The sequence below is a fragment of the Narcine bancroftii genome, chromosome 6 (assembly GCF_036971445.1).
Source record: "Narcine bancroftii isolate sNarBan1 chromosome 6, sNarBan1.hap1, whole genome shotgun sequence".
NCBI lineage: Eukaryota > Metazoa > Chordata > Chondrichthyes > Torpediniformes > Narcinidae > Narcine > Narcine bancroftii.
In genome coordinates, this window is record NC_091474.1 from 222852122 (window position 1) to 222877074 (window position 24953).

General features: G+C 38.6%; 1 protein-coding gene and 1 long non-coding RNA gene across 10 annotated transcripts in view; one reads left to right on the plus strand and one right to left on the minus strand.

The window, feature by feature from the left end:
- The window catches only part of pdss2 (prenyl (decaprenyl) diphosphate synthase, subunit 2), a 243407-nt gene that overhangs the window by 93981 nt on the left and 124473 nt on the right, over positions 1-24953 (minus strand). The gene's annotated exons all lie outside the window — the stretch shown is intronic.
- Positions 1-24953, plus strand: part of LOC138737059 (uncharacterized) — a 35247-nt gene that overhangs the window by 5658 nt on the left and 4636 nt on the right. The window contains exon 2 of the long non-coding RNA XR_011340737.1: positions 1552-1695. This is a non-coding gene — a long non-coding RNA (uncharacterized lncRNA). The remainder of the gene's footprint in view (positions 1-1551; positions 1696-24953) is intronic.

Sequence of the window (24953 nt, forward strand, 5' to 3'; positions counted from 1 at the left end):
GGTATACAGACACATAATTCCCTGAAAGTGGCGTCACAAGTAGTCAGGGTTGTATGGAAAGATTTTGGCATCTTGGCCTTCATAAATCAAAGTAATGAGTACAGGAGGTAGGATGTTAAGGTGAGGTTGTAAAGACATTGGTGAGGCCAAATTTGGAGCATTGTGTGCAGTTCTGGTCGCCTAACTACAGGAAGGATATCAGTAGGATTGAAAGAGTGCAGAGAAAATTTACTAGGATCTTGCCAGGTCTTCAGGAGTTGAGTTACAGGGAAAGATTAAACAGGTTAGGACTTTATTCCTTGGAGCGTAGGAGGATGAGAGATATTTGTTAGAGGTTTACAAAATTATGAGGGGTATAGACAGAGTAAATGCAAGTAGGCTGTTTCCACTTAGATTAGGAAAGATAAGTACAAGAGGACATGGCTTTAGGGCAATGGTTTTCAAACTTTTTCTTTCCACCCACATACCACCTTAAGCAATCCCTTACTAATCAGAGAGCGCCTATAGCATAGGGAATACCTAAAGTGGTATGTGAGTGGAAAGAAAAAAGTTGAGAACCACTGCTTTAGGGTGAAAGGGGAAAGGTTTAGGGGAAACATTTGGGGTAAGGAGAGTGGAACGAGCTGCCATCTGACGTGGTAAATGTGGGCTCAAGTTTTAAGAATAAATTGGATAGATGCAAGGATGGGAGGGGTCTGGAAGGTAATGGAATGGAGGCAGGTCAGTGGGACTAATGGAATTAAGTTTCTGTACAATCTAGAAGGGCTGAATGGCCTATTTACTGTGCTGTAGTGTTTTAAGGTTCTGCCTGTGTAATAGGAATTATATTAGATGTGGGTACATATATGTACCACAACAGAAGTGGCTAGGTTTCAAAATAACAAAGGAAATAATGCGCATCTTCACAAACATCTCCCAATGATGCTGACAGGTTCATTCCAAATTTGTCTTTCTGTCACCATCTAGTACTTTTTAAAAAAAAACACCACATTCAAAATAATGATTGCCAGTGCTGGAGCTGCCATGAGATGTTAAACATGAGAGTGAGAAAATCTGTTATCCACTCTAGCTCCAAGCTGTCCTTCCTCTTCAGAATAGAGGTAACCACATAAAAATTCAGCATTTAACATCTTTCTGGAAGAAAAGGACTCAGTCTTGTTAATTATTCATTTCATCATTTGATCCTATATAAAAGACTAAAATTGAACCAAACTTATCAGCGTAATGCACATAGAACTGAATTCACTGATTAACCTTTGGAAGAGAGAGAAAATGGAACACTCAAAGGAAGCTCGTGCTATCAAAACATGCAAACTCCAATCAACAGACACCCACGGTCAGGAATCAACCCGGGTCAGTTGAGTTGAGGGGCGGCAGCTCTACCATGGCCATCACCGTACCAACCTACATCATGTCTAAAAAAAAAGTGACTCAACTTCAAAAGTAATCTGTTGGTTTTCATTTTTCTCAAGGCAATAGACTCAGCAGAATCGTGGTGTGTCTTCAAATTTGGTAGTAAATTCTTACACTTTTATTGTATTTTTTTTACAGTTGAGAACTCAAATTATCTTCGAGCTACCTTCACCCTTCAAAATAGAATGAGGACTCCAAATATTCTCGATAATAGGCACCTTCGAACCATCTCCAGGGTTTGCCCTTGCAGTTCATTTACAAAGATGAGACCAAGTCCGGCAGGTAATATTTCACAAATATCATCATCCTCTTGTTTTCTCTCTTCTTTCGGAAGTTACTCGGGATCAAGAATGACTCATGTGACAGTATTTAGAGGAGGTTTGGGATGATTTTTTTTTTGTTTTTGTGGATTTTAAGGTGGCTAATGAGGTCTAAAGAACTGAAACTTTTCCACAGATGGGGCTGATGTGGAGGCTAGGTGGGTAGTTTATGAAGTGACAGGTCTTTCTGTGGCTTTATGGAGAGGTTAGAAGGTGTTGCAACAACATTGGTAGTATTTTGACTGCTTTGAGATGCCTGCTGTAGGTTGTTTAGGTCTCATAAATGAGATGCATCACTGCTGCCTGATAGACCATCAGTTTCATGACAGATCTGAGGCCTTGACCTTCAAATAACCTTTACTTCAATCAATCAAAGGCTCTGCGGGTGGTGAATTTAATCTTGAATGCCTGCTTTTGCAAAGATCGGTGAACTGAGATATGGGAAGTCCATGTTTTTCAGGGTCTCACTGTGAACTTTGATTGTTTGAGGGCACTGACGTGCTACTAGGTAGGTCAGTGAAGGTCCTCTATCTTTCAGATGTTGAGTACAAGGCTTGTCCTCTCTTACCACACTGTACTTGTTGGTTGACAAGTGATGAAGGGAAGCTGCAGGCCACTGCATAGAAAATCATTTCAAGTTGAAACAAAAAGCTTTTGTCAGTCATTCTGTAAATTCAAACGATTCTATGAAGTCAAACAAAATGTGGTTAAACTATTCATCATAAAGAGACTGGAAAGTTACTTTTTTGCTTTTGGTATAAGCCTCCGATAATTACCAAGACTGCTGTATAAATTGGTGCAAATTCAATTCAACCACAGCAAAGGATTCTAAATAACAAAAAACTTGGAAAAATAAAATTCAAAGAAAAGCAAGAATAAATATCTAGATACTTTCACACAGTTGAAGTAAAATTTGCCCTTCTCAAACAAATTATTGAAGCATATGGTGGTTTACCATTATCTACCGAGACAATAACAATAAGGCAAAGTATTTGAATAGAAATAATGCAAAAGTTTTATAGCACAAGTAATTGCATACAAGTTAACCCTTCCTGGAGCTTGTTCCTACAAAGTGTGGTCTCCGTCAGTCGTGGTCAGCCATGGGTACTGCACCTCTGGTAGTCACTAGGTGCTTTTAAATTGTAGCACCTAAGTAGCTCTCCTAGGACCCAGGAAAGATTACTGGGTTGTGTGGGTAGGATGCACCTTTCAATGATGTGGTGAGTGATGCATCACACAGCCAAAGGCAGCCCCAAAGGGGCTTTGATTTAAAGTTCTGCTAAACGTTCCCCCCAACCCCTCAGTACCCCTGGGTCCCGGCTGTCAGTCACCCTCCCCCCATCCCCACCCTCCACTGTCAGTCGCCCCCAGTCCCATCCATCAGTCACTCCCCCCACCAACCCCACTGGCCATCAGTCGACCCTGACCCCGGCAGTCATTCACTTCGCTCCGCACACCCCACCACCCCCCGCCCCCAGAAACATGCCGCTGCTTTTGGCAAAGTAGTTCCAGCGGCATAGGAGGATTGGATTATGGGAAAGGAAGGTGGCTATTGCTCCTGCACTTCCACATTGAGCCGACACCACGAACCGGAGGCACTTCGCGGCACCTGCCCCGAGCACGGCAGCTCCCCCCCCCCCCCACCCAGTTTGCAGCAGGAGCTCAACATGGCCCCTCCCCTTTTGCAGCAGCGGATCACAGCACTTGATAATTACCACAAAATACTTGATCACGCACCATAAGATTTGAGTTCCTAGTTAAAGTCTGGTTACTGCTCACATTGCAGCACCCACCCCCGCCCCCGGACACCGATTGCAGCAGCAGTACATCGCAGTAACCCCCCCCCCCCCAAACAGTTCACAGCAGAGGCATGTTGAGGCAGCACCGCGACAGCATCCAGCATTCAGCCAGTCAGGAGCTTCCATGTGACACACTCACGCAAGCACTGACATCACCAGAGTAACTGGGTCGGCCATTTCCCCTTTCACATTACAGGAGGATGCCTGGGTAAGTTTTACTGGGTTCCCTGACCACCTCTGAGGTAGGTTTTGGGCCTGGTTGGGTTTTGACCAGGTTGACCGAGTTGGACCCTTTCAAATAGCCATGTACCTGGGTCGTCAACCGAGCAAATTGCCTGGTTAACCCTATTTTACATGGAAATTTGAAAGGGACTACTGGAAGATGGAGTGGCCTCTCCAGGACATAAGCAAGGGCAGAGTTGATATTGAGATCTGTATGTTGCCTGTAGAGCACGTCGACTATCACATTGCCCATGCAGTGGGACTCCCCTCTCCATGGTAATGAGAGGTCCAAAGAATCGACGAAAGTCTATACAGTTTGGTGCCAGCAGCACTACAAGAGTTGCCATGCCGGTGCTGGGTGCCTTGCCTCGGGGTTTATTCTAAAAGCCTTTCCATGAGCGTGTATAGCCACAGGCAGTGGAGGTTTGAAATCAGAGTTTCCCTCTCCTAGATGAGTTACCATCTGTAGTTAATGAGCCCCATCTGCCCAGAACAACTAGTTTTGCCTTCTCCTGTCAGTGAGAACAGCTCCACCAGGTATAAGGACTATACCACGGGAAGGCCAGGAGTGGGACTTCATTAGCAGATGCTGTTTGAGGCGCACACCATGAAGAGCATTTGTGTAACAGTGGGAGCTCATCCCCATGACCACCCTTCGGCTATGACAACCTTTAGAGCTACCTACAAAGTACAATGGGTCAAATGGCACCTTTGAAGAGTAAAATTTTGTACTTCCCTGAAGAATACAATATAAACAGAAAATGTGTGGAAATATTTGAAGGAATTTTACTTTATTTTAGTTAATTATCAGAATCCCAAAATTTCATTACAATTGCATAATCACCATTGTTCCCTGCAAAACTGAATGAAGTTCTTTTAAAAAAAATATGTGCACAAATTATCTCAAGAAATAATAGCTGAATTGGTAGCTGTAATTCAAGCTTTGAATTCTGTGGACAAAAACGACTCAGGTTTCATTTCTGCACTTTAGGACATCTGAATGGCATGATTGAGTTACCGTAATGCAAAACCTTTCTGTGATTCACAGGGTGCTGTCCTGTCCAATAATGACATCAGCAAGGGCTGCAATATCCTTCCATGATTCAGGCAATTCCACCAGCACAAGTTAGCTCACAGCATTCAGCAACTGCAGCTCACAATGACGAGAGTACTTCAATTTATTTACGCTAAATATACATCTAAAACTGTACAAATTAAAAAAATGTAAACATAAAAAACTAGGTTAATTTGCTCATTCAAATAACTGTTTGATTTTGCTCATTGAATCTCCTCCATTGGTTACCGCTTTACCACCCCCAACCTTGCACTGATCCAAATCCTAGGTCCAAAGCAAACTGTTGCAGTTCAGCCATTTAAATTGCAGGTAAAGTCTCAGATTTCCACACTTGAAGTTATGGAGCATTTGGGTGGCAAAATCTGTAACTCCACCCCACTGTTGGACTTGTGAAGTCCAACGATAAAATCGAGTCTTACAGGGATTCCTCAACATTACACCAGACAAATCACATCTCAGATCCTGATCTGGGCAGGTTCCTCACAGGAACCAAGACTGAATAGAAGGTAAAATGGAAGACGAGCTTTTAGTTAATTATTTTGCTTCAGTTTTATTTTTATTATTTCATATTTCATGTATTTAATTAACTTTTTTGTATTTAGAAGAAAATCTTATTTCATTTTTTTTAACTTCAACTTAATTGTTAATAAATGTCTCTGATAGTTAAAATCCATGGCCATGTTCACAGAAGACTAACCTCCAACCTTTAGCCTTGCCTTCTATTGAAACCTGTCATGGACACTGAGGGCTTTGGCTCTGCACCACAGAGGCTGTAGTCTACTCACCTCACTGCTCAATGAGTGGATGCGAAGGGCCAATTAGATCAGCCTTCCACATCCGACCAGGTTAGTGCAGCAATGGCGGGCTTGTGCAGAATGAACATTTCCAACACTGAATCCAGTCCAGCTTGATGTAGTCATAAAGACAAAAGATGAAGAAGCAGGAATAAGAAATATGGTTTCTTGCAACCAATCTATCATTCAATAAGGTCTGGCTAACATTTCACCTCAGCACTTCTTTCACATACTAATGTTGTATCCTTGATTCCCATAATATACAAAAAACTAATTGACCTTTAACTTATAAATAGGAAGGCTACCTAAGAGTCAAGTTGCAATGTGAATGGACAGCATTGGCATCTTACCCACAACCTTTCTGGTATTAACAATGGTTTCACCAGCCTTGCATGCCATTAACTAGACCTTACCAGTGTTGAGAATGAGCTGCAAGGACCTGGAAAAATTATGAATGAAACATGAAAGTCTGTGGTTGTCATTGTTTATAGTAAAAACAGAAGTTCTGGAGGAATTCAGCAGGTCTTGCAGCATCCATGAGAAGTAAAGATAATATAATCGACATTATAGCCCTGAGCTCTTCTTGAAGGTACGAGTAAACGCAGGCAGACACTTGAATTAAAAGGGGCATCCATGAAAAGTAAAGATAATATAATCGACGTTATAGGCCTGAGCTCTTCTTGAAGGTATGAGTAAAACGCAGGCAGACACCTGAATTAAAAGGGGGCATCCGTGAGAAGTAAAGATAATATAATAGACGTTATAGGCCTGAGCTCTTCTTGAAGGTATGAGTAAAACGAAGGCAGACACCCGAATTAAAAGGTGAAGGAGAAGGGAAAAAGAAAGACCAGGAAGAGGAGCATAGACCAACAGACAAATGGCAATACTTTGACATAAATAGAAGGACATGAGAGGGAAGGTGAGAATTGATCAGGGGATGGGATGGCTCAGTGAATTCAGAGTTGGTGAAAAGGAGATAGAGGGAAAAGGAGAGAGGCAGAACTAGAGGAAAGGAAACATTGGGAAGGAAGTGAGGAGGTGGGTGGGTGAACAGAAACCAGAGAAGTTAATTTTCATGCACTGCCAGGTTAAGACTACCTCCAAATTGGATGAACAACACCTCATATTCCAACTGGGCACACTCCAAATAGACGGCATTAAAATCGAATTCACCATTTTCTGTTAGCGCCTCCTCCCCACCACCAATGCATGCTCTGTTCTTGCTATTGCCATGAGTTATAGGCACCACCTCCACCATCAGACTCCTCAACAATAAACTCAATCAGAGACTCATTAAAGGACTCTTACTTGTGCACTTTATTTATGAATAAATATTTGTATTTGCACAGTTTGTTTCCATTTCTCTCTTTTGTATACACATCTTTTTCTTGAGTAGAGTTGTCACTCCCGATAAGTTGAAATACTGCCTAGCTGGAGGCAAAAGAATCTCAGGGTTGTATGTGATGTCGAGCATTTACTCTGACAATAAATCTGAACTTTGAGCTTTGATATATTTCAAGGAACAAAGATGCATTTACTGTGCAGTAATTATTTACTTTGAGGTAATCAAACTAGTGGCTGACATGAATAGTAGTACCTGCACACAAATAACAGAGATGGCCAAAAGATGGGGGAATAAAATCTTGGTAAGGACTTTTCAATCTGGTCTTCACATTATCACTGGAATTTGTCAATAGCTCAACCTCTGCTGCATTGCTGGTTCCATATACACATTAGTGCGTAATTGTCACCTTGCTCAACACCTCCACCATTTCAGTGTTTCTCAAACATCCTAAGAGTTAAGTATTAGGGAAGTTGAAGTATCGTCATTAGTAGCTACCATACATTTAACTTTTGCTTCTACCCTTCTGATCATTTTCGTAAGATCATCCTGACTTTTCAATCTCCTCATTTGATTTAACTCCCTTCTGGTTTCAATCACAAATATCATCTGAATGACCACTGGTTCCCTCCACTCTGCCAGGCAGCAGCTATTAAACCTTCTCCATGCCTATTAACAGCTTCAGAGTCAACTATAACCATAGAATATCTGGGGATATTTCCTCTATCATGGGAAATGTTGCCTGTTCTAAATTAGCAGCAGTTGACCACCCCTGTGGATCAGAGTGCAACAAATGTACCTTGACTATTTAATAACTTGAAAGAAACTCTAATATTATTATGCAGTCAGCAGGAATTTATGAACAACAAATCATTTTTGACTAATCTGCTTGGAGTTCTTTGAGGATGTAACTGGTAGAACAGGTAAGGGGAAAATCAGCAGATGTGATGCATTTGGATTTTCTGAAAGTTTTTGTGTAAGTGACAGACAGGAGGTGAGTCGACAAGGTTATCGCAATCTCTTAATTTGACTGAGAGGGCCAAATATATCCTTTCCCTGCTCCTATTTCTTAAATTATTAACTGGTCCATTGAGCCTGCTTCTACATTAATCCAAACCTTGATTTCTTTTAAACAGAACACTACAGAGCAGTACAGGCCTTCGGCCCTCGATGTTGTGCCAACCCACATAGTCCTTAAAAAAATACTACACCCTCACTACCCTGTAATCCTCTATTTTTTCTTCAGCCATGTGCCTGTCTAAGAATCTTTTAAATGCCCCTAATATTTCAGCTTCCACCACCATCCCAGGCAAGGCATTCCAAACAGCCTCATTCTGTGTTTTTTTTAAAAAATGTAACACTGATGTCTCCTCTAAACATACCTCCCCTAATTTTGTGCACATGTCCTCTGGTGCTTGCCATTCCTGCCCTGGGAAAAAAAAGACACCTATCTATGCCTTACATAATCTTGTAGCCCTCGATTATATCTCCTCTCATCCTTATACATTCCAAAAAGGAAATTCTCAGCTCTGCTAACAAGCCTCATAAGACTTGTTTTCCAATCCAACCAGAATCCTGGTAAATCTCCTCTGCACCCTCTCCATAGCTTCCACATCCTTCCTCTAATGAGGTGACTAGAATTGAACACAATGCTCCAAGTGTGGTCTCACCAGAGATTTGAACAGTTGCAGCATGACCTCTCGACTCCTGAACTCAATCCCCCTATTAATGAAGCCCAGCATCCCAAAGGCCTTCTTAACTATCCTATTAACCTGTGTGGCAACCTTGAGGGATGTATGGATTGGGAGCCCAAGGTCCCTCTTTTCATTTACATTCCTAAGTAACCGACCATTAACCCTGTACTCAGCATTTTGGTTAGTCTTTCCAAAATGTATCACCTCACACTTACATGAATTGAATTCCATCTGCCACTTTTCTCCCCAACCCTGTATCCTGTCTATATCCTTTTGTAAACTACGACAATCTTCAACACCACCTACAACCTCTGGACTCCTGAACTTAATCCCCCAATTTACGAAGGGCAGTATCCCATAGGTCTTCTTAACTATCTAATCAACCTGCATGGCAACCTTGAGAGATGTATGGATTTGGACCCCAAGGTTCCTCTGTTCTTCCACACTGTTAGGCATCTGACCATTAACCCTGAACTCAGCCTTCAGGTTTGTCCTTCCAAAAAACCTCATACTTATCTGGACTGAACTCCATCTGCCACTTTAACAACCCCCCCCCAACTCTGCATTCTGTCTATAGCCTTTTGTAATCTACCACAACCTTCAGCACCATTCACAATTCCTCCAATCTTCGTATTATCCACAAACTTACTGACCCCATCCTTCCACTTCTTCATCTAGGTCATTTATAAAAATCACAAAGAGCAGAGGACCCAGAACCAATCCCTGCAGAACTCCACTAGTCACTGACCTTCAGGCAGAATATTTTCCGTCCATTACTAGTCTCTGCTTTCAACCTGCAAGTCCATTTTTTATCCACATAGCCAAGGTTCTATGGATCCCATGTCTCATGATTTTCTGAACAAATCTCTCTTGGAGGACTTTGTCAAATGGCTTACTAAAATCAATATAGACCACATCTATTGCCTTACCCCTCATCAATTTCTTTTGTTACCTCATCAAAAAACTCAATTAGGCTTGTGAGGCATGACCTTCCCTTCACAAAGTCATGCTGATTATCCCTGAGTTGATTGTTCTTCTCCAAATGCTCAGATCCTATCCTTAAGAATCCTCCTCAATAGTTAGCACTCCACTGAGTAATGACTCACCAGTCAAAATTCCCAGGATTCTCCATATTACCTTTCTTTAAAGAAGGGGACGGCATTTGCCATTCTCCAAACCTCTTGCACCTCCCCGGTGGCCAAAGAGGACTCAAAGGTCATAGTTACTACCCCAGCTTATCTCTTTCCTCACTTCCACAGCAACCTGGGGTATATCACCTCTACCCCTGAGGACTTATCAATCTTAATGTTGTTAATAAGATCCAACACTTCCTCTTCCTTAATCTTAACATTGTCCAGCACACAAACCTGATCTATTCTGACCTCATCCTGATTCAGGTCCTTCTCTTGTGAATACTGAAGCAAAGTTTTCATTTAGGACCTCCCAACCTCCAGGCACATGTTACCTCCTTTATCCTTTAGCGGCCCCACCTTCATTCTTGTCATCCTTCTATTCTTCACTTATGCACAGAACACCCTGGGGTTCTCCTTAGTCCTACATGTCAAAGCATTCCCATGTCCCCTTCAAGCTCTCCTAATTCTTTTCTTAAAGCTCCTTCCTGGCTAACATATACTTCTCATGAGGCCTTCCTGTTTCCTACAAACGGGTACACAATCCTTTTCCGGACATCTAAAATCCGGAAAGCTCCAAAATCCGGCAAGTGGGGAGAGAAACGGCAGCGCATCGGGTGGGCGAGAGGGGGAGATGGGCAGTGTGATTGGAAGGGGGTGGGGGTGGATATGGCAGCACAATTCTGGTGGGCTTAAATCTGGCTTTCCAAAATCCTGAAAAATCCAAAATTCAGAACACACCGTCCACCAAGGGTTTCGGGTGAAGGATTTTTTTCCTCTTATTCTCCTGTTTCTTCAACTATGCTTCCCCTTTCCAATTATCTTTCCCCCCACTCATTGAGACAAACCTATCCTAAACTTCCTCCACATTTGTTCAGTATTTTCAGCTTTGAACATCTGTTTCCAATGTAATCTCACTAGTTCCTGCCTCATACCAATGTAATTAATCTGTCCCCAATTAAACACTTCCCCATTTTGTCTGCTTTTATCCTTATCCATGACTATGCTAAAGCTCAGAGAGTTGTGGTCACTCTCACCAAAGTGCTCACCTACTGGGAGGTCCACCACCTGACCAGGTTCATTACTCAGAACTAGATCCAGTATGGCCTCTCCTCTAGTCAGCCTGTCCACATACAGGTACACAATCCTTTATCTGGACATCTAAAATCCAGAAAGCTCCAAAAACCTGCATTTTTTTTCCTGGTGTTGGTACAGCAGAGGGAGGGGGAGAGAGAGAGAGACAGCAGCGCGATTCAGGTGGGCTTAAATCTGGGGCAGCTGGCTTTTGTTCCGAAATCCAGAAAAATCCAAAATTCCGAACACACTGTCCCCAAGGGTTCCGGATAAAGGGTTGTGTACCTGTATTGTGTCAGGAATCCTTCTTTTCAAGTTTTGAAAGAAAAATTCTGGTACTTGAATGGGCAATGATTGAAACAAATATTGTATTCTTGAAAAAATATTCATTTTAATACAATTAAAAATGTATTTGAAAAAGAGACTCCCTAAACAAAGTCAATTTGAAGATGTAGTAACAGATACATTTGCTGTTAAGAAATTTATTACTAATATGTATATAAAATTACAAGAGATTGTAAAGAAAAAAGGAATCCTTCTTTAATATACCTGACAAATTCAGCCCCATCTATTCCTCTTGCAGTCAGTAGCTGCCAGTCAATATTAGGGAAGTTGAAATCGCCTATAACTACAACCCTGTATTTCCTGCAACATTCCAAAATCTGCCTGCTTATCTGCTCCTCGGTGTCCTGAGGACAAATTGGGGGCCTATAGAATACTCCTAGTAAAGTTATTGGTCCCTTCCTATTTCTAACTTTCATTCACACCATCTCAGTGGACACTCCCTCTGTAGTGTCCTCCCTTTCTGTAGCTGATACTATCCCTGACCAGTAATGTTACTCCCCTCCTCTCTTACTTCCCATCCTATTCCTTTTAAAACACCTAAAACCCAGTATCTGCATCAGTCAATCCTGCCCTTCCTCCAACCAAGTCTCTGTAATGGCCACAACATCGTAGTTCTATGTACTGATCCATGCTCCAATCCCCTTTATTCCTTATACTCCTAATATTAGGGCAAAGAGTGGTACTAAAACCAAAAGGTGCAGTGGCGATAGGGAAAAATAGAGAAAAAGAGAGATTTAGAGGGGGGGGGGGAAAGAGATAGAGTGAGTGTGGATATGGCAGTCAAGGCAGGGGAATGCCCCTCAGGCAGGATGTGGGTTGTCAGAAAAGCCCGCAGTATCCCTGACAACTTCACGTGTGAGAAGTTCATTCAGCTGCTGCTCCTATAACACAGAGTTAAGGAATTGGAGCTGGCATTGGATGAATTCCAGATCATTTGGGAGGCAGAGCGGGTGATTGACAGGAGTTACAGGGACACTATCACACTTAGGAGGCAGGAGAAGAGTTAACACATGGCTAAAGACATGGTGCAGGAGGGAGGGATTCAGGTTTCTGATCATTGAGCTCTCTTCCAGGGAAGGTGGGACATGTTCCAACTAGATGGTTTGCATCTGAACCGGAAGGGGACTACTATCCTTGTGGGCAGGTTTTCTATTGCTGCTCTGATGGATTTAAACTAGATTTGCAGGGGGAGGGGAACCAAAGTGTTAGAGCAGATAGATTAGTGGAGGAGGGAAAAGATGATGCTAAAATTGCATGCACCCTTAGAAATTAATGGGTTGAACGTATTAGAAATAATATTCTCAGGTGCATCTATTTCAATGCAAGGAGTATTGTAGAAACGGCAAAGGAGTTCAGAGCATGGATTGGCACGTGGAATTACGTCATTGTGGCCATCAGTGAAATTTGGTTGCAGGAGGAGCAGGACTGGCAGCTCAACGTCCGGGCTTCCATTGCTTTAGATGTGATAGAACGGGTGGGGATGAATGGTATTCGCACCAAGGAAAATATCACAGCTGCAGGATAGACCAGGGCAGAGGCTATATGGGTGGAAGTGAAGAATGGGAAAGGTATGTCTAAACTCATGGGGTTGTATTATAGCCCAATCAATAGTCTGTGACAATTGGAGGAACCAATCTGCTGAGAGATAGCAGACAGTTGCAGGAAACAAAGTTATGATAATAGACGTTAACGTTCCACATATTGACTAGGACTACCATACTGTAAAAGGGCTGGATGGCTTGGAGTTTGTCAAGTGTGTTCAGGCAAGTTTTCTAAATCAATATATAGAGATATCAACTAGAGAGGGTGCAATATTGTATCTCATATGAGGGAACAAGATAGGACAGGTGATAGAAGTATGTGTAGGGAAACACTTTGGGTCCAGTGATCATAATGCCATCAGTTTCAAGTTAATTATGGAAAAGCATAGGTCTGGGCCTCAGGTTGAGATTCTAAATGAGAGAAAGGCCAAATTTGAATAAATGAGAAAGGATCTAGAATGTGTGGATTGGGATTAGTTGTTTTCCAACAAGGTTGTGCGAGGTAAATGGAGGACCTTCTAACATGAAATTTTGAGAGAACAGAGTTTGTACATTCCTGTCAGCATTAAAGGCAAGGTTAACTGGCATAGGGAACCTTGGGACCTGGTTTGGAAGAAGAAAGAGGCATAAAATAGGCAATGTGGAGCAAATGAGGAAGTTGAGAAGTATAAAAAATGCAATAAAAACCTCAGGAAAGAAATCAGGAAGGCTAAAAGAAGACGAGGTTGCTTTGCAGACAATGTGAAGGAAAATCCTAAGGTTTCGACAGGTATATTAACCAAAAGGTTAGTAAGGGACAAGATTGGTTCCCTTGAAAATCAATGTGGTCGGCTTTGTATGGAGCCAAAAGAGATGGGAGAGGTCTCGATTTTTTTTTCCCCATCAGAATTCACATAGGAAAGGGGCATGGTGTCGTGGGAAGTAAGGAAAACAAACACTGAGGTTATGGAACCTATACAGATTAAAGAGGAGGAAGTGCTTGCTGTCTTAAAGCAAATAAAGGTAGATAAATCTACAGGCCTGAGAAAATATTTCCTCAGACCTTCAGGGAGGCTAGTGTAAAAATTACAGGGGCTTTGGCAGAAATATTTAAAATGTCCTTAGCCATGGGTGTGGTGCAGAAGATTGGAGGGAAGCTCACATTGTTCCATTGTTTAAAAGAGGCTCCAAAAGTAACCCTGGAAATGATAGGCCAGTGAGCCTGACGTCAGTGGTAGATAAATTACTGGAAGGTGTTCTAAGAAATTGGAAAAACAATTATTTGGATAGCCAGAAATTGATGAGAGATTATCAGCATAGCTTTATACGTGGTAGGTCACGTTTAACCAACCTTATAGAGTTTTTCAAGGAGTTTACCAGGTGCGTTGTCAAAGGAAAGGCTGTGGATGTTGTCTACATGGACTTTAGTAAGGCCTTTGACAAGATCCGTCATGGGTGAAGTCAGAGAGTAGTGGTGGATGATTTCTTCTCAGACTGGCGGCCTGTGACTAGCGGTGTGCCTCAGGGAATGGTGCTTGGACCATTGTTTTATTTTGTTGAAAATTTTATTTATTAAATTATGATGGATATGTTAGACATATAATAATGGATACAACTTGGAAAAAAAAAGACAAAATACATACCTGATATTTTTATATATATCAAAAAACTGAACCTCTACAACCCCCTATCCCCCTTCCCTAACCCACCCACCGCTTCTCACCCCCCCCTCTAATCTACCCCTAAAAAAGAAGAAAGAGGAGATCACGTAACATAAAATTACCATGGTTTGGAGCAACACCACTAATGTGCAGAAAGGGGGTTAATAATTCAACCCCACATAATCCAAATACGGACTCCAAGTTTTACTAAAAAAGGAATAATTATTATGTAAATTATGTTATCTTTTCAAGTGGAATACAAGGTCTCATCTCCATATGCCAACTCGGAATACTTAAATCAGTCTCATTTTTCCAAATAATTGCCAAATATTTTCTAGCCACAGCTAAAGCCAATCTGAAAAAAGCAATTTTAAATTTATTTAATTTTAATTCTAAACTCAACTTAATATTACCCACCAAAAAAAACTAAAGGATCTAGTGAAAGTTTCACTTTCAAAATAGCTTCTAAAAGTTCCTTAAGTCTATTCCAAAAGGGTTTCATTACCAAGTAGAATGTAAAAAAGAACCTACCTCCTTATGACATATAAAACATAAATCTGAAGAAATAAAATTAATTTTCCTTAATTTCTTAGGAGTTAAATATAATTTTTTAATTTTTCACACTATGAACCATATTAACCAAAATACACACAAACATTTCCCTCTTGAATATACAGTACCATTTTCTCCCCCTTTTACCCCCTCCCTACCCACTAAACATTCAACATATACAATACAATAAACCCTTTAAACGATGTCATCACACAATGAAAATAAACAAGAAGATTGTGTCATCTTTTACACACTGGGTCAGTTCATTTCGTCGTCTTCTCATTCTATCATTTTAGGGGGTGGAGGTCCGCAGTAGGCCCTCTCTGTAATGTTCCATGTACGGTTCCCAAATTTGTTCGAATACTGTGACTTTATTTTTTTAATTATATGTTATTTTTTCCAATGGAATACATTTATTCATTTCTATGTACCATTGCTGTACTCTCAGGCTCTCTTCTGATTTCCAAGTTGACATTATACATTTTTTGCTACAGCTAAGGCTATCATAATAAATCTTTTTTTTGTGTTTCATCCAATTTGAGGCCTAATTCTTTACTTCTCATATTACTTAAAAGAAAGAACTCTGGATTGTTTGGTATGTTGCTTTTTGTGATTTTTTAAAAATTTAATATCTGATTTAGATCTTCCCAAAACTTTTCCACTTTCTCACATGTCTGAATTGCATGCACTGTTGTTCCCGTTTCCTTTTTACAGCGAAAACATCTATCTGATACTGTTGCGTCCCATTTATTTAACTTTTGGGGCGTGATATATAGCCTGTGTAACCAATTATATTGTATCATGCGTAACTTTGTGTTTATTGTATTTCTCATAGTTCCGGAGCATACCTTTTCCAATTTTTCATTTTATATCTTTATGTTTAGATCTTGATCCCACATTTGTTTGGGTTTACAGCTTATTTCATCGTTCTCTTTCTCTTGCAGCTTGATGTACATGTTTGTTATAAATATTTTAATTATCATTGTGTCTGTAATCACATATTCAAAGCTGCTTCCTTCTGGTAACCTCAGCCTGCTTCCCAATTTGTCCTTTAAGTAGGTTTTCAGTTGGTGGTATGCAAACATTGTACCGTGAGTTATACCATATTTGTACTTCATTTGTTCAAAAGATAATAAATTATTTCCCAAAAAACAATTTTCTATTCTTTTGATCTCTTTTCTCTCCCATTCTCTAAAGGAAAGTTTATCTATTGTGAAAGGGATTCGTTGATTTTGCGTCAATAATAATTTTGGTAGTTGGTAATTTGTTTTTTTTTCTTTCTACGTGAATCTTCTTCCAAATGTTGAGCAGATGGTGCAGTACTGGTGAACTTCTATGTTGCACCAGTTTTTCATCCCACTTATAAAGTATATGTTCTGGTACCTTCTCCCCTATTTTATCTAGCTCTAACCTGGTCCAATCTGGCTTTTCCCTTGTTTGATAAAAATCTGATATATATCTTAATTGTGCTGCTCTCAAATAATACTTAAAATTTGGTAGCTGTAAGCCCCCTTGTTTGTACCATTCTGTTAATTTATCTAGCGCTATCCTCGGTTTCCCCCCTTTCCATAAGAATTTCCTTATTTTCTTTAGATCATTGAAGAATTTCTCTGTTAAGGGAATTGGTAATGATTGAAATAGGTATTGTATCTTTGGGAAGATATTCATTTTAATGCAATTTACCCTTCCTATCAGTGTTAGTGGTAAATCTTTCCAATGTTCTAAGTCATCTTGTAATTTCTTCATTAATGGCTGATAATTTAGTTTGTATAGATGGCCTAGATTATTATCTAGTCTAATACCTAGACATTGGATTGCTTGTGTTTGCCATTTAAATGGTGATTCTTTCTTAAACTTTGTGAAATCCGCATTATTCATTGGCATCGCTTCACTTTTATTTGCGTTGATCTTGTACCCCGATATTTCTCCATATTCCTTCAATTTCTTATTTAATTCTTTTATTGATAATTCTGGTTCTGTTAAGTATACTATGATGTCATCTGCAAATAGACTGATTTTATATTCCTTCTCTTTTATTTTTATCCCTTTTATTTTATTTTCTGTTCTTATCAGTTCTGCCAAGGGTTCTATAGCTAAAGAGAACAGTGAGGGAGATAGTGGACATCCCTGCCGAGTTGACCTGCTTAATTTAAATTGGTTCCATATATATCCATTTACTGTCTCCTTCGCCAATGGTCCCTTATATAATGCTTTAATCCAATTAATATATTTCTCTGGTAGGTTGAACCTCTGTAGTACTTTGAATAAGTAATTCCATTCAACCCTGTCAAAGGCTTTCTCTGCGTCTAAAGCAACTGCCACTGTTGGTGTCTTATTTCCTTGTACTGCATGGATTAAGTTAATGAACTTACAGATATTGTCCGTTGTTCGTCTTTTCTTAATAAATTTAGTTTGATCTAGTTTTACTATTTTTGGTACACAGTCAGCCAATCTGTTTGCTAAAAGTTTTGCTATTATCTTATAATCTGAATTAAGTAGAGATATTGGTCTATATGATGCTGGTGTTAGTGGATCTTTACCCGTCTTTGGTATTACTGTAATTATTGCTGTTTTACATGAATCTGGCAAGTTTTGTGTTTCTTCTATCTGGTTCATTACTTCCAGGAGAGGAGGAATTAATAACTCTTTAAATGTTTTATAGAATTCTATTGGGAGTCCATCATTTCCAGGCATTTTGTTGTTCAGTAGCTTTTTTAATATATCCTGTATTTCCTCTATTTCAAATGGTTTTATCAATTTGTTTTGCTCCTCTTCTTGCAATTTCGGTAGTTCAATTTTAGCTCGAAAATCATCTATTTTATTTTCTTTCCCTTCGTTCTCAGTTCGGTATAATTGCCTATAGAATTCCTTGAAGTTTTCATTGATCTCTGTTGGGTTATATGTAATTTGTTTGTCCTTTTTCCTTGATGCCAATACTGTTCTTTTAGCTTGTTCTGTTTTAAGCTGCCAAGCTAGTATTTTGTCCGTTATTTTCTCCTAGCTCATAATACATCTGCTTTATCTTCATTATGTTCTTCTCCACCTTATACATTTGTAGTGTTTCGTATTTTATTTTTTTGTCCGCCAAATCCCTTCTTTTTGTTGTTTCTTCCCTTGTTGTTAGTTCTTTTTCTGTACTTACTATTTCCCTTTCCAGCTGTTCTATTTCCCGGTTGTAGTCCTTCTTCATCTTAGTTATATAACTTATTATCTGCCCTCTGATGAAGGCTTTCATGTATCCCATAATATAAATTTATCTTTCACTGATTTTGTATTTATTTCAAAGTACATTTTAATTTGGCGCTCAATAAATTCTCTAAAATCCTGTCTTTTAAGTAGCATGGAGTTTAATCTCCATCTATATGTTCTTGGTGGGATGTCCTCCTGTTCTATTGCTAATAACAGGGGTGAGTGATCAGATAACAATCTAGCTTTATATTCCATTTTCCTAACTCTCTCTTGGATATGGGCTGACAACAGGAACAGGTCAATCCTTGAGTATGTTTTATGTCTACTCGAATAATATGAGTATTCCTTCTCCTTTGGGTGTTGTCTCCTTCATATATCCAAAAGTTTCATTTCCTGAATTGATTTAACCATAAATTTGGCTACTTTGTTCTTTCTGCTACCCTTTTGTCCAGTTTTATCCATCTTTGATAATCCAAATTAAGGTCAAAGTCCCCTCCTATCAATATATTCCCCTGTGTATCTACAATCTTCAAAAAGATATCTTGCATAAACTTTTGATCCTCTTCATTAGGTGCATACATATTGAGCAAATTCCAAAATTCTGAATATATCTGAAACTTTATCATTACATACCTCCCTGCTGGATCTATTATTTCCTCCTCTATTTTAATTGGTACATTTTTATTGATTAATATAGCTACACCTCTGGCTTTTGAATTATATGATGCTGCTGTTACGTACCCTACCCAGTCTCTCCTTAATTTATTATGTTCCAGTTAGATGCGTTTCCTGCATGAATGCTATATCAATTTTTTTTTCTTTTCTCATTAAATTTAATAGCCTCTTCCTTTTGATTTGGTCATGTATTCCATTAATATTTATAGTTATATAGTTCAACATGGCCATTTCATACTTTGTTTACATCTCATTTCCACTTCCTCACCACCACCTTTTCCCTTTTCCCCATTTCCATTTCTCAGTTTTCTTTTTTTGAACGCACTGTATGACAACACTTCTAAAACATAAAATATTTCAACCATTCCCACATCTAAAATTCCCTTAACCCCAAGTGTCCCCCCACCCCTCTCTGAGTCACCCCTTGCCGGGCAACCACAACTCCCCTCTCCATTCGGACTGCGAACCCGTTCGCAAGTGTCAACTGATTTCGCAGTGTCTGTTATTCTCTCCCACCCTACCTCCTCCAGAAAATACTTTTATCTTCACATTACAACAAAGCTCCCCTCATTTCTTCTCTTTTTCTTTTTGTTTTATTTATTATTAATTTTTTTAAACCTCTCCTCTTTTTCCCCTCCTTCTCCCTTACTTCCCTCCTTTAGTTCTTATTTATCCATTATTTTTACTTCTTTATATGTATTTTGTCATTGTTCTTTGTTCTTGTTACATCTCTTCATCTCTCTTTCTGTCATGCAGGCGTTCTGCAAATTCTCGTGTTTTCTCTGAATCCGAGAACAGTCTGTTTTGCTGCCCCGGGATAAGCACCACTGGATATCTTAACATAAATTTATAGCCATTCTTCCATAGGATCGATTTTGCTGCATTAAACTCCTTCCTCTTCTTCAGGACCTCAAAACTTATGTCTGGGTAGAAATTTTTTTTTTTTGACCTTTGTATTCCAGTGGTTTTTTTTTGTCTTCTCTCATTTTATTCATGATATCCAATATATTTTCTCTTGTCATGTATCTCAGGAATTTTACTAAAACGGATCTTAGTTTTTGTTGTGACTGTGGTTTCGGGGCTAGTGTTCTGTGTGCTCTTTCTATTTCCATTCCTTCCTGCATTTCTGGCATTCCCAGGATTTTTAGGATCCATTCTTTTATAAATTCTTTCATATTTTTGCCTTCTTCATCTTCCTTAAGGCCCACTATCTTTATATTGTTTCGCCTACTATAGTTTTCCATTATATCCATCTTCTGAGCTAACAACTCCTGTGTTTCTTTAACTTTTCTGTCATTTTCTACCAATTTTTCACTTCCATTTCCACTGCCATTACACGTTCTTCCACATTTTCTAATCTTTTCCCTACATCTGCTATGACCAGCTCTATTCTACTCACTTTTGCTTCTGTACTTTTCAGTTTTTTTTTCATTTCACTAAATTCTGTCAGCCATTCTTTTAATGCTTTTATTTGTTCTTGAAAATTTTTAAAAAATCTATGTACTGTCCATTCATTTTACCTCCTATTCATCTGTGCAGAGCTTGGTGTTCTCCTTCTTCTGTATCTGCTCTTGGGTCTGTGTCTCTTCTGACTTTCTTGTTGAGCTGCTTGTCTCAGTTTGTTGGTTTTTTTCCATGGTTTCTTGATGTTGGTCCTCTTCTTCTGGGTTGGTTATCTGTTGTGTCTCTAGTTTCCTTTTTTCATTCTCACCCCTCCCATTTCCGTTGTTTTCTTTATCTTCCAGCTGGGAGCCCTGCTGTCGGTCTCTCTCAACTGCTCGTGCTGTGGACTGAAAGTCCACAGCTGGTCCCCCCTCCCGTCGGTGTTGTCTTTGTCATGCACATCGCACTCCTGTTTGGCTCCATGATCTATTTTTGCAGTCCTGCGGTTAGTGGGTTGTGACCCTGCGGGGTCTCCACTAACCTCAGGGAGTGGGCTCCTCTTTCCACGGCGGGTCCCTGCTTTTTTTGTGCAGGTAAGGCCTTCATCTTTCTTTTCCAGCATCTGTCTTTCTTTCTTTTCTTCCCGTTGTTTTTGGCTTTTCTTTCTTAGGTGCCATTTTCTCCACACCTTTATTTTTTATTTGTTGTGATTTGTGTGTCTGGGGCTTTGCTTTTTCTTCACTTTTTACCTTCTTTTCTGGAGAGGGCTGGTATTCTCCTACCGGCCACTACTCCATCATGTGACTCCTCCAGTTAAATATAATTGATGAATAAAATTATAATGAACTAATCAATCTTTACATTTACAATTTTAGTCATACTATCCTTACATAAATTCATCCAATCATCCTGAGAGATACATATAGCTAAATCTTTATCCCATTTCAATCTAGATTTATGAATATCCAGCTTAAGCATTTTATTGTGTAATAAAACATATATCTCAGATTTAAATCCCTTCTTGCCACCCTCAGTCAATAAAATTTCAAACTTAGATCATCTAGGTAACTGTAAAGTACATCAAAAATTACCAAAAATAAGGCTTTAATTTGATAATAAGAAAAAGAGAGTACTTGAAGATGTATCATATTTCTCTTTCCATTCTTTGAAAAGAAATAAAATATCCTGCTTCATAATAATCTTCCACCAATTTAATACCCTTTTGATCCCAGAACTTCAAAAGTTGATTATTAAGTGTAAAGGGGAAAAGCTTATTTTGATACAAAGGAGTTTTACCTGAAATCTTGCCTTGAGTACCTATGACTTCATTTTTTTATACCATAAATCCATTAAGTGTTTCAAAACTGGTAAATTATTCAATAATTTACGATTCCATCTATAAATAAACTGATCCATCTTCTTCTCACCAATCTGAGATTATTCAATATTAGCCCATATCAAAGGTTTATCTACTTCAAACATCCTGTTAATAAATTTTAATTGTGCTGATTCATAATAATTTTGAAAATTAGGAAGTTGAAAGTAGGTTAGATTCCTCCTGAGAAACATTAATTTTAGAAATCAACTTCACAATATTATCTGCCGAATACCAATTTTTAATAAAACCAGCCTGATCCAAATTAATTAAATCTGGTAAATATTTGGATAATCTATTAGCAAGAACCTTCACCACAATTTTATAATCAACATTTAATAAAGAAATAGGTCTATAAGACCCTGCTTTCAATGGATCCCTATCTTTCTTAAAAATAACTGTAATAATTGCTTTAGAAAGGAGTCCGGAAAAGAATGAACCTCTGTTGCCTGCTTCAATACACCCATCAATAAAGGAATTAATAAATCCTGAAATTTTTATAAAATTCTGAAGTGAAACCATCATCCCCTGGAGACTTCCCACTAGGCATAGATCAAAGCATATCCATTGACAGTAGAATAAGCATCCAAAACCCTAATATCCTTATCACTCAAAGAAGGTAAATCCAGATCAGATAAAAAAATATCAATTTTAGCCTCATACTCTAATACTTCAGAAGTATACAATTTTTCATAAAATTTTTGAAACACATCATTAATTTCCTGAGGTTTATATGTAATCATTGAATCATATCTAAAGCACGTACTGTTCTAGAAGGTTGTTCCATTAACTGCCAAGCTTTGAGTTCTTTCCCATAATTCATACCTTTGTCAAGTTCTCTGTAATAATTTCTCAAATTTAGAAGTTTGTCACAAATTATATCGTAACTTCATATTAACTAAACATATTTTCTTAGCTTCCATAGAATTTTGCTGTAAATCTTTTTCTAAAATCTCTACCTCCTCTTCCAATCTACTTACTTCAGCTACATGTTGTTTCTTAATTTTTGCAGTATAACTAATAATTTGTCCCCTCAAATAAACTTTTAAAGCATCCCATAAAACAAATTTACTATCAACTGAATCCATATTTATTTTCAAAAAAGGTGTATTTGATCCCTTATTAAATTACAAAATTCAGCATTTTTCAACAAGAATTAAATCTCCATCGATAAACATTATCAATTCTCTCTGAACCTGCACATGTTATTAATAATAAAGAATGATCAGACAAAATCCTACTCTTATATTCAGCCTTCAATGCCAGCCTTGAAATTGTGCTGATACTAAAAATAAATCTATTCTAGAATAAGAATCATGTCAAAATTAATAAAATGAAAAAATCTTTCTCTTCAGGGTTTAACCTTCTCCATATATCTACTGAATTCATATCTTTCATTAACAACATCAATTGTTTAACCATTTTAGTCCTAATTACTGATTTTGGAGATTTATCCAATAATGGATCCAAACAACAATTAAAATCACCTCCTACTATAATTTTGTCATATGCCTGATTTAAATTAAGAGTCTGACATAAATTCCTCATCATCTATATTTTATTTTGAGAATTTTCACTCAACATGCAAAATGAAAAATCTCAAAAATATTGCAAATTCTATGTTATAAAGGAATGCCCAATGAAAGAAAGACTAAAGAAGTCCAAACTATATTAGACCAATATTTTCTGAAATAAACTACATTCAACCTATTGCCAATAAGGATCAGTTTTATAAATCCCTTTTGTAGCACTGTAACACATTACATCAAAGCCCATTGTAATAATGCTTTGAACAGTGTGGTTTTCCAAGGCACTGAACCTGCTTGGAACGCATTGACCGCGTTATACAAGGTGTGCCTGTAGCTGGAAAAAACAAAATAACTGAAGACATGAAATCAACAAATAATATTGAGAAAAGGTTTGAGGAATATTCTTCTTCAGATAAGTGGAGCAGCAAAATGGGATCGAATTCATGCAAAATTCATTGCATTATCTCTCTAAATTTGTTGACTTATCAAGAGTGGTTATGTAGACCTGGTTGACATACAAAATTGTAATTGATTTAACAAGTGCACCATTCTACATGATATGATCCAATCTTCCACAATATCAAAGAAATAAAGATTACAGAAATTACAGGATTAGAAAAAAATGCACAGCAAAATTCATTGCCAGCATCCAGAAACCCTAGCAAGAAATGGCATGCAAAAGCGATAGGATCTTTAGCCTTGACTCTGAATCTCTGACAAGACAAACCTTCAACTTAAAAAAAAATCTTCAATAAGATTTTAAAGCTGTTCCCCGAAACTAAAATTAAAAAAGCAAAAGGCCACAAAATCTGAAACATTCACCTCTCTTTTCAATGGATGCTGCTTGATCAGCTGATTGATTCCAGCAATTTAATGGATTTATTTTAGGTTTCCAGCAGCTGCATCATTTTCTCTGAAACCAACCTAATTTATTTCTGACCAAATAGCTTTGGAAATCAAATCACACTGCCGACGAGTTGAAAGAAGTGACAAGGATTATAGGTGCATGTGTGGCTTCTCCCAGAACAAAATCTATATAGAGTACAACACCGATTATCCAAAATGGACGGGACTGGGCCTATTTCGGATGAATGTTTGTTTTTGGAGAACTGGTCATTTTTTTTTAAAAACAGCCCAGTCTCAACAGCAAATCACTTGTATCAATGTTTAAAGAACAAGCTTTTTAAGTATTAAAATAATGTTTAATTCTCACCAAATAATTCTGGCTGCCACCGATCACTGACACCTCCCCACTGTGTTGTATTGTATTTCAATACATTTCAACAGTAATTCAGGCTTATTGAAGATTCAGAACCTTCTTATCAACTCCATGCTAGACTGTTCTAGGGTTGGAACACGTCGAGCAGATAAACTTTACATCATTTTTGCATTCTAGTTTATTTTAACTGTTATGGAGTCCAGAGAACCCCAAAAACCAACAGCAATAGATATGAACCACAACACAAAGGGGTACTTAAGCAAAAGTAGTTTTTAATTATATTTGAACAAGAAAACAGAATTAAACTTTAACTTATTATTTAACCTACTTAACACCCCCATACTAAGCGCAGGTGTAAATAATGTATATATAAGCTTAGAAAAGTTCTTTAGATCACAGTCCAATCTCACTGGTTGCAGGCAATTCTTGTATTGTGCACAGAAGTTAGCATTAATGAAGTTCACCAGTCTTTAGTGCTTAACAGGCAAATGGTTACCACTCAGGAGGGTTCTTGTTGGTTTTTAGAGAGAGATTCCTTTTCCAGGACATCCACAACTGATTCCTTTCTCAATCAGTCTTGCTGACGAAACTTGCCCCCTTCAGGGTTCTCCAGATAATCCTCTTTCTTTCAGGTCACCTTTC